The 17,658-nt window shown below is 52.0% G+C and overlaps 2 protein-coding genes across 6 annotated transcripts in view; both read left to right on the forward strand.

The window, feature by feature from the left end:
* Positions 1-17,658, forward strand: part of LOC144481893 (Golgi reassembly-stacking protein 2-like) — a 739,438-nt gene that overhangs the window by 456,158 nt on the left and 265,622 nt on the right. The gene's annotated exons all lie outside the window — the stretch shown is intronic.
* LOC144481885 (activin receptor type-1-like) overlaps positions 1-17,658 on the forward strand; it is a 125,852-nt gene that overhangs the window by 4,482 nt on the left and 103,712 nt on the right. For 3 of the 5 annotated variants that reach the window (XM_078201039.1, XM_078201043.1, XM_078201042.1), the window contains exon 1: positions 9,359-9,567. The exons of 1 other annotated variant lie outside the window; for it this stretch is intronic. The gene's annotated coding sequence lies outside the window, so the exon portion shown is untranslated. Of the gene's footprint in view, positions 1-9,331; positions 9,568-17,658 lie in introns of those variants that run through there. One more of the 5 variants, XM_078201040.1, reaches the window with a different exon arrangement.

Consider the following 17,658-nt stretch of genomic DNA (forward strand, 5'->3'; position numbering starts at 1 on the left):
TAGGGGCTGGAGGAGGTTACAGACATAGGGAGGGGTGTAGGGGCTGGAGGAGGGTACAGAGATAGGGAGGGGTGTAGGGGGCTGGAGGAGGTTACAGAGATAGGGAGGGGTGGAGGGGGCTGGAGGAGGTTACAGAGATAGGGAGGGGTGGAGGGGGCTGGAGGAGGTTACAGAGATAGGGAGGGGTGTAGGGGCTGGAGGAGGTTACAGAGATAGGGAGGGGTGTCGGGGGCTGGAGGAGGTTACAGAGATAGGGAGGGGTGTAGGGGCTGGAGGAGGTTACAGAGATAGGGAGGGGTGTAGGGGGCTGGAGGAGATTACAGAGATAGGGAGGGGTGTAGGGGCTGGAGGAGGTTACAGAGATAGGGAGGGGTGGAGGGGGCTGGAGGAGGTTACAGAGATAGGGAGGGGTGGAGGGGGCTGGAGGAGGTTACAGAGATAGGGAGGGGTGTAGGGGCTGGAGGACGTTACAGAGATAGGGAGGGGTGGAGGGGGCTGGAGGAGGTTACAGAGATAGGGAGGGGTGAAGGGGGCTGGAGGAGGTTACAGAGATAGGGAGGGGTGGAGGGGGCTGGAGGAGGTTACAGAGATAGGGAGGGGTGTAGGGGCTGGAGGACGTTACAGAGATAGGGAGGGGTGGAGGGGGCTGGAGGAGGTTACAGAGATAGGGAGGGGTGTCGGGGGTTGGAGGATATTACAGAGATAGGGAGGGGTGTAGGGGGCTGGAGGAGGTTACAGAGATAGGGAGGGGTGTAGGGGCTGGAGGAGGTTACAGAGATAGGGAGGGGTGTAGGGGGCTGGAGGAGGTTACAGAGATAGGGAGGGGTGTAGGGGCTGGAGGACGTTACAGAGATAGGGAGGGGTGGAGGGGGCTGGAGGAGGTTACAGAGATAGGGAGGGGTGGAGGGGGCTGGAGGAGGTTACAGAGATAGGGAGGGGTGGAGGGGGCTGGAGGAGGTTACAGAGATAGGGAGGGGTGGAGGGGGCTGGAGGAGGTTACAGAGATAGGGAGGGATGTAGGGGGCTGGAGGAGGTTACAGAGATAGGGAGGGGTGGAGGGGGCTGGAGGAGGTTACAGAGATAGGGAGGGGTGTAGGGGCTGGAGGAGGTTACAGAGATAGGGAGGGGTGTCGGGGGCTGGAGGAGGTTACAGAGATAGGGAGGGGTGTAGGGGCTGGAGGAGGTTACAGAGATAGGGAGGGGTGTAGGGGGCTGGAGGAGATTACAGAGATAGGGAGGGGTGTAGGGGCTGGAGGAGGTTACAGAGATAGGGAGGGGTGGAGGGGGCTGGAGGAGGTTACAGAGATAGGGAGGGGTGGAGGGGGCTGGAGGAGGTTACAGAGATAGGGAGGGGTGGAGGGGGCTGGAGGAGGTTACAGAGATAGGGAGGAGGTGTAGGGGGCTGGAGGAGGTTACAGAGATAGGGAGGGGTGTAGGGGCTGGAGGAGGTTACAGAGATAGGGAGGGGTGTCGGGGGCTGGAGGAGGTTACAGAGATAGGGAGGGGTGTCGGGGGCTGGAGGAGGTTACAGAGATAGGGAGGGGTGTAGGGGGCTGGAGGAGCTTACAGAGATAGGGAGGGTTGTCGGGGCTGGAGGAGGTTACAGAGATAGGGAGGGGTGGAGGGGGCTGGAGGAGGTTACAGAGATAGGGAGGGGTGGAGGGGGCTGGAGGAGGTTACAGAGATAGGGAGGGGTGGAGGGGGCTGGAGGAGGTTACAGAGATAGGGAGGGGTGGAGGGGGCTGGAGGAGGTTACAGAGTTAGGGAGGGCTGTAGGGGCTGGAGGAGGTTACAGAGATAGGGAGGGGTGTAGGGGGCTGGAGGGGGTTACAGAGATAGGGAGGGGTGTAGGGGGCTGGAGGAGGTTACAGAGATAGGGAGGGGTGTAGGGGCCGGAGGAGGTTACAGAGATAGGGAGGGGTGTAGGGGGCTGGAGGAGGTTACAGAGTTAGGGAGGGCTGTAGGGGCTGGAGGAGGTTACAGAGATAGGGAGGGGGCGAGGAGATGGAGGGATTTGTTAACAAGGGTGGGAATTTTTAAATCGATGTGTTGATTGGCCTGGAGGCAGTGTGGGTCAGTGAGCACCGGGGGTGAGGGGGTGGGGACTTGGTGTGAGTTGAGACACGGGCAGCAGAGTGTTTTCATGAGTGTGGGCTGAGTGAGAGGTGGAAGGAGACTCACCCAGTGTTGGCTCCAAACAAGGCAGACGAATTTCGATGGGGCCTCACACTAATGTTTACCCTGTTCCCTATTTTCAAAGCAATTACCCACAAAGGCTACTTCCAATTCCCTGCACTTTTTCCTGATAACCTCTCGTGTGGAACCTTATCTCATATTTTCTGGAAGTCCAAAAAGACATCGTCCATTGACATTCCCTTGTCCACCATGTTAGTGGTCCCATCTTACAAATTTAGCTCGATTAGTCACACCCTCCCTGCTGAACCATCTCAGGCTCACTCTCCAATCATTGAATCCCTACAATGCAGAAGTAGGCCATTCAGCCCATCGAGCCTGCACCAACATCAATCAGGCCCTATCCCGTAAACTCACATATTTATCCCACTAATCCCCCTGACATTAAGGGACAATTTACCATGGCCAACCCACCCAACCTACACATCGTTTGACATTAAGGGGCAATTTACCATGGCAATCCATCTAACCTACACATCTTTGGACACTAAGGGACAATTTAGCATGGCCAATCCACCTAACCTACACATCTTTGGACACTAAGGGGCAATTTAGCACGGCCAATCCACCTAACCTACACATCTTTGGGCACTAAGGGGCAATTTAGCATGGCCAATCCACCTAACCTACACATCTTTGGGCACTAAGGGACAATTTAGCATGGCCAATCCACCTAACCTGCACATCTTTGGACACTAAGGGACAATTTAGCATGGCCAATCCACCTAACCTGGACATCTTTGGACACTAAGGGGCAATTTAGCATGGCCAATCCACCTAACCTACACATCTTTGGACACTAAGGGGCAATTTAGCATGGCCAATCCACCTAACCTACACATCTTTGGGCACTAAGGGGCAATTTAGCATGGCCAATCCACCTAACCCGCACATCTTTGGACACTAAGGGACAATTTAGCATGGCCAATCCACCTAACCTACACATCTTTGGACTGTGGGAGGAAACTGGAGCACCCGGAGGAAACCCATGCAGACACGGGGAGAACGTGCAGACTCCACGTAGACAGATAGTCACCCAAGCCGGGAATTGAACCTGGGGCCCTGGTGCTATGAGGCAGCAGTGCTCACCACTGTGCCACCGTGTCGCCCTTCACATTGGCGGGCACGCTCCTGATGCCCAATCAAAGGTTGGGCAAGCTCTGAAGTTCCAGCTTGCGGGAAATGTGAGCACTGCTGAGGCTGGCGTGGCACTGTTGGCACTTGTGAAATCGAAACCTCTGAAGCCGATTTCTTCGCTTGGCAGAATGAGAAAAGATGAGCGATGTTCAGAGGGAGGGTTTACCCAAACAGGGAGGAGGGACCTGCAATTTCATCTGCTTCCTAGAGGTGGCGCTGAAAGGGCCGGGGAAGAGAGAGAGTGAGGGGGCTGGGTTGGGGAGAAGGAGTCTGAAGCTGGTAGACATTCCCATGCCCAGGGATGGGATCCTCCTTTGCGTTTTACTCCTATTGTTGCCCCTCTCGGCCCTGGGGGTCTTTACTCACCCAGCCATGGCCACAGAGCACAAAGCAATCCCGCACAGCATCTTGTGTCATTTATAGGGAGGCCTTGCAAGCAGTGCTGGAACATGTGCAGCCTTTCTGCTGACGTTCCTGTTCCCCAGGGGACCTGGAACAGCAGCCAACACAGACCGACCGAAGCCAGCACTTCACTGCCTCTCAAAGTGATTCCCAACAGCTGTTGCAAGGCTTGGGCACGCAATGTCAGAGAGTTGGAAATGTATAAGCTGGGATGAGGCAGATCTGGCAGCAGGGCCCTTTAAGAGCCACCATGGTCTCTATGAAGGGTACGGGCTGGGGAATGCGTGTGTACCGCTTCTGAACTCTTAAAATAGAATCTCTTACAACCCACCTTAAGGCCACATGAATCTTTGGTTGGATTTATTATTGTCCCATGTATTGGGATACAGTGAAAAGTATTGTCTCTTCCGCGCTATACAGACAAAGCATACCGTTCAGAGAGTACACAGGGGAGGAGGAAAGGAGAGGGTGCAGAATGTAGTGTTACAGTTACAGATAGGGTGTAGAGAAAGATCAACTTAATATATGATAGGTCCATTCAAAAGTCTGACAGCAGCAGGGAAGAAGCTGTTCTTGAGTCGGTTGGTACGTGACCTCAGACTTTTGTACATTTTTCCCGATGAAAGAAGGTGGAAGAGAGAATGTCCGGGGTGCGTGGGGTCCTTAATTATGCTGGCTGCTTTTCCGAGGCAGCGGGAAGTGTAGACGGAGTCAATGGATGGGAGGCTGGTTTGTGTGATGGATTGGGCTACATTCACAATTTTTTGTAGTTCCTTGCGGTCTTGGGCAGAGCAGGAGCCAGACCAAGCTGTGATAACAACCAGAAAGAATGCTTTCTGCGGTGCTTCTGTAGAAATTGGTGAGAGTTGTAGCGGACGTGCCGAATTTCCTTAGCCTTGGTGGGCTTCTTGAATTAGTATGTCGGAGTGGATGAACCAGGACAGGTTGTTGGTGATCTGGACAATGAGAAACTTGAAGATCTCGACCACGGGCGGCACGGTAGCACAGTGGTTAGCACTGCTGCTTCACAGCTCCAGGGTCCTGGGTTCGATTCCCGGCTTGGGTCACTGTCTGTGTGGAGTTTGCACATTCTCCTCGGGTCTGCGTGGGTTTCCTCCGAGTGCTCCGGTTTCCTCCCACAGTCCAACGATGTGCGGGTTAGGTTGATTGGCCATGCTAAAATTGCCCCTTAGTGTCCTGGGATGTGTAGATTAGAGGGATTAGCGGGTAAAATATGTTGGGATATGGGGGTAGGGCCTGGGTGGGATTGTGGTCGGTGCAGACTCGATGGGCCGAATGGCCTCTTTCTGTACTGTAGGGTTTCTATGGTTCTATTTCCACTTCACCACCATTGACGTAGGTAGGGGCGTGTCCTCCACGACTCTTCCTGAAGTCCCTCTCCAAACGTTTGATTCATTCAAACAAGACACAAGGCTTGAACGTAATTTTGGTCTATGTTACGGAGAAATTCCCCATCATTGTTCTCCTTTAAAATGAACAACTCAATTCAGCTATAGAAGGCCTCACAGTAAGATGAATCCTGTTCTCGCTTGAGGTGACCAGAGATGCACACACTTGAGAAGGAGGGAAAAAGAGAGAGAGGGAAAACAGATAGAAGAACCCTGGCAGAAACAAGACAGTAAGAAGTCTCACAACACCAGGTTAAAGTCCAACAGGTTTATTTGGTAGCAAATACCATAAGCTTTCGGAGCAATGCTCCTTCGTCAGATGGAGTGGTCTCTGTTCTCAAACAGGGCACAGACACAGAAATCAACTTACAGAATACTGATTAGAATGCAAATCTCTACAGCCAGCCAGGTCTTAAATGCACAGACAATGTGGGTGGAGGGAGCATTCAACACAGGTTAAAGAGATGTGTATTGTCTCCAGACAGTACAGCTTGTGAAATTGTGCAAGTCCAGGAGTCAAGCTGTGGGGGTTACTGATAATGTGACATAAATCCAACATCCCGGTTTAGACCGTCCTCATGTGTGCGGAACTTGGCTATCAGTTTCTGCTCAGTGACTCTGCGCTGTCGTGTGTCGTGAAGGCCGCCTTGGAGGACGCTTACCTGAAGATCCAAGGCTGAATGCCCGTGACTGCTGAAGTGCTCCCCAACAGGAAGAGAACAGTCTTGCCTGGTGATTGTCGAGCGGTGTTCATTCGTCCGTTGTCGTAGCGTCTGCATGGTTTCCCCAATGTACCATGCCTCGGGACATCCTTTCTTGCAGCGTATCAGGTAGACAACGTTGGCCGAGTTGCAAGAGTAGGTACCATGTACCTGGTAGATGGTGTTCTCACGTGAGATGATGGCATCCGTGTCGATGATCCGGCACGTCTTGCAGAGGTTGCTGTGGCAGGGTTGTGTGGCGCCGTGGTCGCTGTTCTCCTGAAGGCTGGGTAGTTTGCTGCGGACAATGGTCTGTTTGAGGTTGTGCGGTTGTTTGAAGGCAAGAAGTGGGGGTGTGGGGATGGCCTTGGCGAGATGTTCGTCTTCATCAATGACATGTTGAAGGCTCCGGAGGAGATGCCGTAGCTTCTCCGCTCCGGGGAAGTACTGGACGACGAAGGGTACTCTGTCCACCGTGTCCCGTGTTTGTCTTCTGAGGAGGTCGGTGCGGTTTTTCGCTGTGGCGCGTCGGAACTGTTGATCGATGAGTCGAGCGCCATATCCTGTTCTTATGAGGGCATCTTTCAGCGTCTGGAGATGTCTGTTGCGATCCTCCTCATCCGAGCAGATCCTGTGTATACGGAGGGCTTGTCCGTAGGGGATGGCTTCTTTAACGTGTTTAGGGTGGAAACTGGAGAAGTGGAGCATCGTGAGGTTATCCGTGGGCTTGCGGTACAGTGAGGTGCTGAGGTGACCGTCCTTAATGGAGATGCGTGTGTCCAAGAATGCAACCGATTCCGGTGAGTAGTTTATGGTGAGTCTGATGGTGGGATGGAACTTGTTGATGTCATCATAGAGTTGTTTCAGTGAACCTGTTGGACTTTAACCTGGTGTTGTGAGACTTCTTACTGTGCTTACCCCAGTCCAACGCCGGCATCTCCACATCAGAAACAAGACATACATGTAACAGTTGGGTAAAGCGCCAACTGGCATCGGCCAACTTGGTTCCATTTGTCGAAAAGGACCCAAAGACTTATCCTTACGTCGCAATAATGAAGGTAACAAGGGAGGCTGGAGGTACTGAGGGTAGCACTGGCCTGTGTATCTTAGTCAATACTTGCAAAGCAAACTTTACATAAAGCTGAAGGGAGGAAAGAGCAGGTACAGCCAGTGAGAATACACTCTCCTTCTGTCCTGTTCTAAGGGTCTATCTGAAGGTACACTGTCTGTGTGGACTTTGCACGTTCTCCACATGTCTGGGTGGCTTTACTCCGGGTGCTCTGATTTCATCCCACAGTCCAAAGATATGCGGGTTAGGTGGATTGGCCATGCTAAATTGCCCCTCAGTGTCCAAAGATGTGCAGGTTAGGTGGATTCGCCATGCTAAATTGCCCCTTAGTGTCCAAAGATGTGCAGGTTAGGTGGATTGGCCTTGCTAAATTGCCCCTTAGTGTCCAAAGATGTGCAGGTTAGGTGGATTGGCCATGCTAAATTGCCCCATAGTGTCCAAAGATGTGTAGGTTAGGTGGATTGGCCATGCTAAATTGCCCCTCAGTGTCCAAAGATGTGCAGGTTAGGTGGATTCGCCATGCTAAATTGCCCCTTAGTGTCCAAAGATGTGCAGGTTAGGTGGATTGGCCTTGCTAAATTGCCCCTTAGTGTCCAAAGATGTGCAGGTTAGGTGGATTGGCCATGCTAAATTGCCCCATAGTGTCCAAAGATGTGCAGGTTAGGTGGATTGGCCATGCTAAATTGCCCCATAGTGTCCAAAGATGTGTAGGTTAGGTGGATTGGCCATGCTAAATTGCCCCTTAGTGTCCAAAGATGTGCAGGTTAGGTGGATTGGTCATGCTAAATTGCCCCTTAGTGTCCAAAGATGTGTAGGTTAGGTGGATTGGCCATGCTAAATTGCCCCTTAGTGTCCAAAGATGTGCAGGTTAGGTGGATTGGCCATGCTAAATTGCCCCTTAGTGTCCAAAGATGTGTAGGTTAGGTGGATTGGCCATGCTAAATTGCCCCTTAGTGTCCAAAGATGTGCAGGTTAGGTGGATTGGCCATGCTAAATTGCCCCTTAGTGTCCAAAGATGTGTAGGTTAGGTGGATTGGCCATGCTAAATTGCCCCTAAGTGTTCAATGATGTGTAGGTTAGGTGGATTGGCCATGCTAAATTGCCCCTAAGTGTCCAAAGATGTGTAGGTTGGGTGGATTGGCCATGCTAAATTGCCCCTAAGTGTCCAAAGATGTGTAGGTTAGGTGGATTGGCCATGCTAAATTGCCCCTAAGTGTTCAATGATGTGTAGGTTAGGTGGATTGGCCATGCTAAATTGCCCCTAAGTGTCCAAAGATGTGTAGGTTGGGTGGATTGGCCATGCTAAATTGCCCCTAAGTGTCCAAAGATGTGTAGGTTTGGTGGATTGGCCATGCTAAATTGCCCCTTTGTGTCCAAAGATGTGCGGGTTAGGTGGATTGGCCATGCTAAATGTGTGAGGTTACAGGGATAGGGCAGGTGTAGGAGACGGGGGTGGGCAGGGTGTGGGGTGGGGGGGGGGGGGGGGGGTTGGTGCATGGGGGGGGGGGGGGGGGGGATGGAGAGCCTGTGTAAGACACTTTGCCGGAAAGTTACTGCAGACCCGATGGGCCGAATGGGCTTTTCTGCAGTGTCGGGATTCTACGATTCTATCACTATTCATAGCTCCAGGCTGTAACAGGCGTGTAAAAGTATAGTTTGCCACCGCAACACGGACTCACACACCAATGCCACCAGATGGAGGTGTCTTTGAGTGCGCAATCAAGTGGATAGTGTGGGGTGTACACACTGAGCAGAGACCAGACGGGCAGAATGGCCAGGTTCGGAGCCATGATGTGGAGATGCCGGCGTTGGACTGGGGTAAGCACAGTAAGAAGTCTCACAACACCAGGTTAAAGTCCAACAGGTTTATTTGGTAGCACAAGCCACTAGCTTTCGGAGCGCTGCTCCTTCATCGGGTAAGTGGGAGTTCTGTTCACAAACAGGGCATATAAAGACACAAACTCAATTTACAAAATAATGGTTGGAATGCGAGTCTTTACAGGTAACCAAGTCTTAAAGGCACAGACAATGTGAGTGGAGAGAGGGTTAAGCACAGGTTAAAGAGATGTGTATTATCTCCAGCCAGGACAGGACTCTTAATGAATGGCCAAGAGGACTCCCAAGTTACACGCTCCCTCGGGGCTACAGATTCCAAAAAATATTCTATCTGGAATTGTAACGGACAATGGGAGCACGGCAAAAAAGACATTACAGCAACCAGGATTGTGTGACTGTGTCAAAATAGAGTGAGACAAGCTTTTCAGCCGTGGGAGTCGGAAAACTAAATAGGAAATGCACTATTAGGGGCCACAAAATAAGAAAGTATGAGTTGTGGATCTGAGCCAGACAGGAAGAGGCAGCAATAAGAGAGCGTTTGAGTTTCTCCCACATCCATTTCGTGACTGTTGCCAAGGGTAGAACAAGAGACAGGAAACTGAAGGAACGGATTTAGTTCAGGGCACTCGCTCTGACAATGAGGGGTGGGTTTTTGAAACTTAATTCCTATTTCTCTTTCGACTGTGTGCGTGTGTGTGAGAGAGACTCCCGTTCAGGTTCAGTCCATCAGAACAGAGCTGGACAATTGGCATTTGCAGCCTTGATGTCGAATCAATTTGGATTTAATCTCCAGTGAAAGGGAAGCAGCAAGCTGTCAAAGGTATGGCTGTGGTTAACGGAATAACCTGTCTGTCGCGAATCTGTATATCAACCCTCACACTGCGAATTATAGCCAAACATTGGCCGCATCGCCTGATTTTTGAGCTGAAGGGTGCACTTTGTGGCATGTTGCAGACACGTTTCGCAATCAGATGTCTTAATTTTTAAGTCTGTCAAAAAGAAAATGTACTCTCGGCGAAAGTAGTATTTACGAGGAACTTGCAGGGAATGTGATTCACTCAGGACGAGCACAAGGGAAGTCCCTGATCGAGCTGCGTTTACTTATTAAACACCAGTTGCAAAGGGTTGCTTCCAACCTCAGCACAGGCTGGGGATAACGTCGGGGCAGTGGGAGGGGAGGGAGAGATGGACGTGGTTTTTACTGGGTCCAGCAGCACTGCTGCCTCACAGCTCCGGGTTCAATTCCAGCCTTGGGTCATTGTCTGTGTGGAGTCTGCACGTTCTCCCCGTGTCTGCGTGGGTTTCACAGTGGCACAGTGGTTAGCACTGCTGCCTCACGGCTCTGGGGATCCGGGTTCAATTCCCGGCTTGGGTCACTGTCTGTGTGAAGTCTGCACGTTCTCCCCGTGTCTGTGTGGGTTTCACGGTAGCACAGTGGTTAACACTGCTGCCTCTCAGCGCCAGGGGCCTGGGTTCGATTCTGGCTTGGGTCACTGTCTGTGCGGAGTTTGCTCCCCGTGTCTGCGTGGGTTTCCTCCGGGCACTCCGGTTTCCTCCCACAGTCTGAAAGACGTGCTGGTTAGGTGGATTGGCCGTGCTAAATTCTCCCTCAGTGTGACCGAACAGGAGTGTGGCGACTGGGGGTTTTCACAGTCACTTCATTGCAATGTTAATGTCAGCCTACTTGCGACACTGATAAATAAACTTTAAACTTAAAGCTCGGTCGTCACTGAGGGCATTCCGTTTAGGTTCCTGCTTCCATTATACTGGAGGGAGAGTTCCCTTTTTATTTGCACTCCCTCCCCTCCCGTCCCCCATTCCACATCCCCCCTCCCCACTCCCAGGTTGCTGTTTACCATCACAGTGACCACCACCCCTGCCATCCCAGGGGTAGAAGTGCCCTCGGTGCACGACTGCCCCTCAGACAAGCGGCATTATCCGTCTTTCCGAAGGGGCAAATCTCATGGCGCGCGCACACCTCAGAGGCACAATCCTTGCCGGTCACGTTTTTACATTTCAAAATATAAACGGCGGGGCAAGTGGTGGGCAGCGGTGCCAGTACTCTGGCATAGGCTGTGCACCAGCAAAGCTTCCTCATCAGACTGGCATGGCTGGATCGCTACCTGACTCCCCACTCCCACCCCCTCCCACCAAAAGAGCCAACATTCCACGTTTAACTAAGCAGGAAGGCTTATGGGTATTAACCATATAAGATTGACAAAAGAGTGATGTTTTTGTTAGCCTATTATAAGTGGACCTCACCCCTCTGGCAAGCTACTTCCCCCTCCCCCACCGCCATCTGGTACTATTGGGCATGACCTGACCCTGAGGCTTCTTCTTGGGCCTTTCAGCTCCCCCCCATTCCCCCACCCACTCCCTACACTGCCCACTCCCCCGTCTCCAGCCTCTCGATCACCAAACAGTTCGGTGTGAGCCCTCAGATTTGCCCCCTTTCCTTTCTAAGCAAGGTCCTGGTCTCTCTGTTCAGTGACACCATTTGGGGACTGAGGCAAGGTAATCGTAGAATAGAACAGAATCCCTACAGTGCAGAAGGAGGCCAGTCGGCCCATCGAGCCTACACCGACAACAATCCAACCCAAGCCCTATCCCCGTAACTTCACATATTTACCCTGCTAATCCTCTTGACACTAAGGGGCAATTTAGCATGGCCAATCCTCCTAACCTACATATCTTTGGACACTAAGGGGCAATTTAGCATGGCCAATCCACTGAACCTACACATCTTTGGACACTAAAGGACAATTAGCATGGCCAATCCACCTAACCTGCACATCTTTGGACTGTGGGAGGAAACGGGAGCACCCGGAGGAAACCCACGCAGACACGGGGAGAATGTGCAAACTCCACACAGACAGTGACCCAAGCCGGGAATCGAACCGGGTCCCTGGCGCTGTGAGGCAGCAATGCTAACCATTGTGCCACCATGCTGCCCCAGGTCCCTGGCACTGTGAGGCAGCAGTGCGAACCACTGTGCCACCGTGCTGCCCCGAATGCAATAACATCCTCCCATACATTTTACAGTGAATCATTTGCCAGCCTGACCCACAAGGCCAATGTAATATTTACGAAACATTTGGGATGGGGCCGGGGGGAGATTTACAGAACCGGCTGGCGTGCTGATCGTAAGCTGTGCGACTTTCTTCCATAATTATTTCATCCTCAGCCATTCTTTAATTACCTCATGCACACCTTTTCTTTCCTCCGATTATTTATACCTCCTTTTCTGATGGCAGTGACTCTCAGGCGGGGATCCGGACCCATGGGCACCAACAGCCCTTCCTCTACCTTCTCCTAAGGCCCGTTCTTCACCTGTAGGCTTCTATAAGGCAGCAAATTGCACAAGTCATTCAACTTATCGCACACGGTGTTCTTGTTGAGAAATTTCTTCCCAATTCTGATCGCCCTGCTATAGGAAGGATGTTATTAAACTGGACAGGGTGCAAAAACAGATTGACAAGGATGTTACCAGGACTGGAAGGGTTTGAATTATAAGGAGAGGTTGGATAGGCTGGGACTTTTTTCCCTGGAGCGTGGGAGGATGAGGGGTGACCTTATAGAGGTTTATAAAATCATGAGGGGCATCGATAAGGTGAATAAGTCACGGTCTTTTCCCCCAGGGTAGGGGAGTCCAAAACGAGAGGGCAGAGGTCGAAGGTGAGAGGGGAAAGGGGACCTGAGGGGCAACTTTTTCACACAGAGGGTGGTGTGTGTGTGGAATGAGCTGCCAGAGGAGGTGGTAGAGGCGGGGACAATGACAACATTTAAAGGACATTTGGACATGTACATGGATGGGAAAGGTTTAGAGGGATATGGACCAAACGCAGGCAAATGAATCATAGAATCCCTACAGTGCAGAAGGAGGCCATTTGGCCCATCGAGACTGCACCGATCACAATCCCACCCAGGCCCGATCCCCATAGCCCCACTTATTTACCCTGCTAACCCCCTGACACCAAGGAGTAACTTAACGTAGGCAATCAACCTAACCGACACATCTTTGGAGTGTGGGAGGAAACCGGAGCACTCGGAGGAAACCCACGCAGACACGGGGGAGAATGTGCAGACTCCACACAGACAGTGACCCAAGCCGGGAATTGAACCCAGGTCCCTGGAGCTGTGAGGCAGCAGTGCTAACCACTGCGCCACCATGCCGCCCCAAATGGTACTAGTTCAGTTTGGAAACCTGGTCGGCATGGACGAGTTGGGCCAAAGGGCCTGTTTCCGAGCTGTATATCTTTATGACTCTATCTCTCTGATCCCTAATTCTAAGATGGTTGGAGCTGGTATTCCACGGAACAGCAGGAATCCTGTCATCACCAAGTCCAGTGTCGTCACGAGCCTCCCCTCACCATTCTTCATTTCATCCTATCCACATAACCTTCTCTTCCTTTCTCCTCTTGTGTTTATCCAGATTCTCCTCAAATACACCCAAACTATTCACCTGAACCACTCCCTGTGGGAGCGAGTTCCATATTCAGACTACTCTCTGAATAAAGCAGATTCTCCTGAATTCTTCACTGGATTTATTAGTGACTGTCTCGTACTGATGGCCCCAGTTGTGGATTGCCAACACCTTCTCTATGTCGACTGAATCGAACCTCTTCATATGGGATCATAGAAGGCTAGTACCACATGCAGCAAGTGTATCATCCCAGCCAGAGCTGGCTAAGACTCCCAAAGAAACAGTCATCGAGTTCCACAGCACAGAAGGAGGCCCTTTGGCCCACAGAGTCTGCACTGGCCATCAAGCACCTATCTGTTCCAGTGCCATTTCCCAGCACTTGGTCTGCAGCCTTGTATGCTACAGCGTTTCAAATGCTCATCTAAATGCTTCTTTAATAAGTTTAAGCTTATTTATTAATGTCATAAGTCGGCTTACATTAACACAGCAATGAAGTTACTGTGAAAATCCCCTAATCGCCACGCTCCGGCGCATGTTCGGGTGCCACTGTGCCGCCCTGTGAACTGTTGTGAAGGTTCCCACCTCTACCTAGGGAGTTGGTGACATAGTAGCAATGTCACTGGACTAGTAATCCAGAGGAGACTCATATCTCTGAGGACATGGGTTCAAGTCCCACCATGGCAGCGGTGGAATTGAATTCCAATTAATTTTTTTGCAGGTGGCACAGTGGTTAGAACTGTTGCCAGGGACCCGGGTTCGACTCCCAACTTGGGTCACTGCCTGTGTGGAGTTTGCACATTCTCCCCATGTCTGTGTGGGTTTCCTCCAGGTGCTCCAGTTTCCCCCCACAGTCCAACGATGTGCAGGTTAGATGGATTAGTCGTGCTAAATTGCCCCCTAGAGTCCAAAGATGTGTAGGTTTGGTGGATTGGCCATGCTAAATTGTCCCTTAGTGTCCAAAGATGTGTGGATGAGGTGGATTGGCCATGCTAAATTGTCCCTTAGTGTCCAAAGGTGTGCGGGTTAGGTGGATTGGCTATGCTAAATTGTCCCTTAGTGTCCAAAGATGTGCAGGTTAGGTGGATTGGCCGTGCTAAATTGTCCCTCAGTCTCCAAAGATGTGTAGGCTAGGTGGATTGGCCATGCTAAATTGCCCTTTAGTGTCCAAAGATGTGCAGGTTAGGTGGATTGACCATGCTAAATTGTCCCTTAGTGTCCAAAGATGTGCAGGTTAGGTGGATTGGTCATGCTAAATTGCCCTTTAGTGTCCAAAGATGTGCAGGTTAGGTGGATTGGCTATGCTAAATTGTCCCTCAGTGTCCAAAGATGTGCAGCCTTGGTGGATTGGCCATGCTAAATTGCCCCTTAGTGTACCTAAACAAGAATATGGTGACGAGGGGACTTTCACAGTCATTACAGTGTTAATGTAAGCCTATTTGTGACACTAATAAATAAAGCTTTAGGCAGTGAGTTCCAGATTCCCACCTCCCTCTGGGTGAAAATGTATCTCCTCACATCCCCTCTAAATCTCCTGCCCCTGACGTTAAATCTATGCCCCCTGGTTATTGACCCCTGCACTCGGGGGGCAAGGTTCCTTCCTATCTACCCTATCCATGTCCTTGATAATTTTGTACAACTCAATCAGCTCCCTCCCTCAACCTCAAACAGAAAATGCTGGAAAGTCTCAGCAGGTCTGACAGCATCTGTGGAGACAGAATAGGGCCAACGTTTCGAGTCTGGATGGCTTCAGGGCCATCTCGGCCCAGCCCAGGAGCAGCGCTAAACCCATACTCACCTACAAACCTCCTTCTACCTGGGGTGACCAACGCTCAGGAATGTGGGGCTGGGGTGCACCTTAACCTGAATGTCTAACCTTTGTGGGTTTCGTCGAGTGCAGGGTATGCAAGAGGGCAGCCCCACTTCCCACTCACTTTCCTTCCGAGCAAGACTCCGGGTTTATGGAATGCCAAACACCTTGACGTTCCCTCTCACTGGGGGCTCGAGAGCCCGGATGTTAAAGCTAACTTTCCCTTCCAATTCTACATGAACGCGCTCCAGTCTCTTTCAGAACAGCTGTGTGCCATTGGCATGCACCGTTATTCATGAAGGCCCCATCTTCTAAACCTTGCCCCTCGCCTGTGATGTGGTTAGCACTGCTGACTCACAGCGCCAGGGACCCGGGTTCCATTCCGGCCTTGGGTGACTGTCTGTGCGAAGTTTGCACGTTCTCCCCATGTCTGCGTGAGTTTCCTCCCACATCCCAAAGATGTGCGGGTTCGGTGAATTGGCCATGCTAAGTTGACCCTGAGTATCCAAAGATGTGCAGGTTAGGTGGATTGGCCATGCTAAATTGCCCCTTAGTGTCCAAAGATGTGTAGGTTAGGTGGATTGGCTATGCTAAATTGCCCCGTAGTGTCCAAAGATGTGTAGGTTAGGTGGATTGGCTATGCTAAATTGCCCCTTAGTGTCCAAAGATGTGTAGGTTAGGTGGATTGGCCATGCTAAATTGCCCCTTAGTGTCCAAAGATGTGTAGGTTAGGTGGATTGGCCATGCTAAATTGCCACTTAGTGAAGTTAAAGTTTATTTATTAGTCACAAGTAAGGCTTACATTAACACCACAATGAAGTTACTGTGAAATTCCCCCAGTCGCCGCACCCCAGCACCTGTTCGGGTCAGTGTACCTAACCAGCACATCTTTCAGACTGTGGGAGGAAACCGGAGCACCCGGAGGAAACCCACGCAGACACGGGGAGAAGTGCAGACTCCGCACAGACAGTGACCCAAGCCGGGAATCGAACCCGGGTCCCTGGTGCTGTGAGCAGCAGTGCTAACCACTGTGCCATTGTGCCGCCCATCCAAAGATGTGTAGGTTAGGTGGATTGGCCATGCTAAATTGCCCCTTAGTGTCCAAAGATGTGTAAGTTAGGTGGATTGGCCATACTAGATTGCCCCTTGGTATCCAAAGATGTGTAGGTTAGGTGGATTGGCCATGCTAAATTGCCCCTTCGTGTCCAAAGATGTGTAAGTTAGGTGGATCGGCCATGCTAAATTGCCCCTTCGTGTCCAAAGATGTGTGGGTTAGGTGGATTGGCCATGCTAAATTGCCCCTTAGTGTCCAAAGATGTGTAGGTTAGGTGGATTGGCAATGCTAAATTGCCCCTTAGTGTCCAAAGATGTGTAGGTTAGGTGGATTGGCCATGCTAAATTGCCCCTTAGTGTCCAAAGATGTGTAGGTTAGGTGGATTGGCGCATACAAAGATGTGCAGGTTAGGTGGATTGGCCATGCTAATCTGCCCCTTAGTGTCAGGGGGATTAGCAGGGTAAATGTGTGGGGTTACGGGGATAGGGCCTGGGTGGGATTGTTGTCGGGGTAGGCTCGATGGGCCGAATGGTCTCTTTCTGCACTGTAGGGGTTCTGTGATTCTATGACCCTCAGGCTAAGTCAGTCACAGGCTATGTTCATCTGGGGCGATGGTGACTTTACTTACTTATCAGACTGAATTTGTTTGTTTGTGCTTGACACATGTGCTGCCCAAAGGTGTCCAAGGAAGCAGCCCTCACTGCAGTCGATGTCAGGGTGACGGGCACAAGAAAGTGGTCAGATAGGTGAATGGAATGTTGTATCTCTCGGGAGTTGCAATACAAAAAGGGGACAAATGATGCCACAGCCGTATCAACCCCTGGCTAAAACACATCTGGAGTATTGCGTCGGGCTGTCTGAGGCTCAGGGAGGATGCGTTGGTGTCGGAGAGGCTGTAGCTCAGATTTACCGGGACATTGCGGGGATGAATGGGTTAAATTATGAGGCCGTGTTGCGTGGACTTGGCTTCCAGTTTAGAATATAAGGAGTGATCGAATTGTGCTGTTGAAGATGATGCGAGGATGTGGGAGGCTGGATAGAGAGAAACTATTTCCTGTGGTACAGAGAGAGTGGGGGGAGAGAGGGCGGGGGGGAGAGCGGGGAGGAGAGAGGGCGGGGAAGGGAGAGTGAGGGGTGGGGGGGAGAGTGGGGGGAGAAAGTGGGGGAGTGGGGGGAGGAGGCGGAGTGTGGGAGTTGGGGGAGAGAGTCAGGGGGAGGGTACATGGGGGGGGAGGGGAGGGCAAGCGGGGGAGCGGAGTGGGGGTGAGGGTAGGGAAGTGTGAGGGAGGGGAAGTGGGGGTGGGGGGAAAGGGGGGAGGGGAAGTGGGGGGAGAGCGGGAGGGGAAATGGGGGAGGGGGGAGGGGAAGTGGGGGGAGAGCGGGAGGGGAAATGGGGAGAGGGGGGAGGGGAAGTGGGGGGAGAGCGGGAGGGGAAGTGGGGGTGGGGTGGGGGGAAATGGGGGAGAGGGGGGAGGGGAAGTGGGGGTGGGGTGGGGGAGGGGAAGGGGGTGGGGGGAAATGGGGGGAGAGGGGAAGGGGGAGTGGGGGTGGGGGAAATGGGGGAGTGGGGGTGGGGGGAATGGGGGAGTGGGGGGGGGGGAAATGGGGAAGTGGGGGAGGGGGACCA

Source organism: Mustelus asterias, chromosome X, assembly GCF_964213995.1.
Source record: "Mustelus asterias chromosome X, sMusAst1.hap1.1, whole genome shotgun sequence".
NCBI classification, from domain to species: Eukaryota; Metazoa; Chordata; class Chondrichthyes; order Carcharhiniformes; family Triakidae; genus Mustelus; species Mustelus asterias.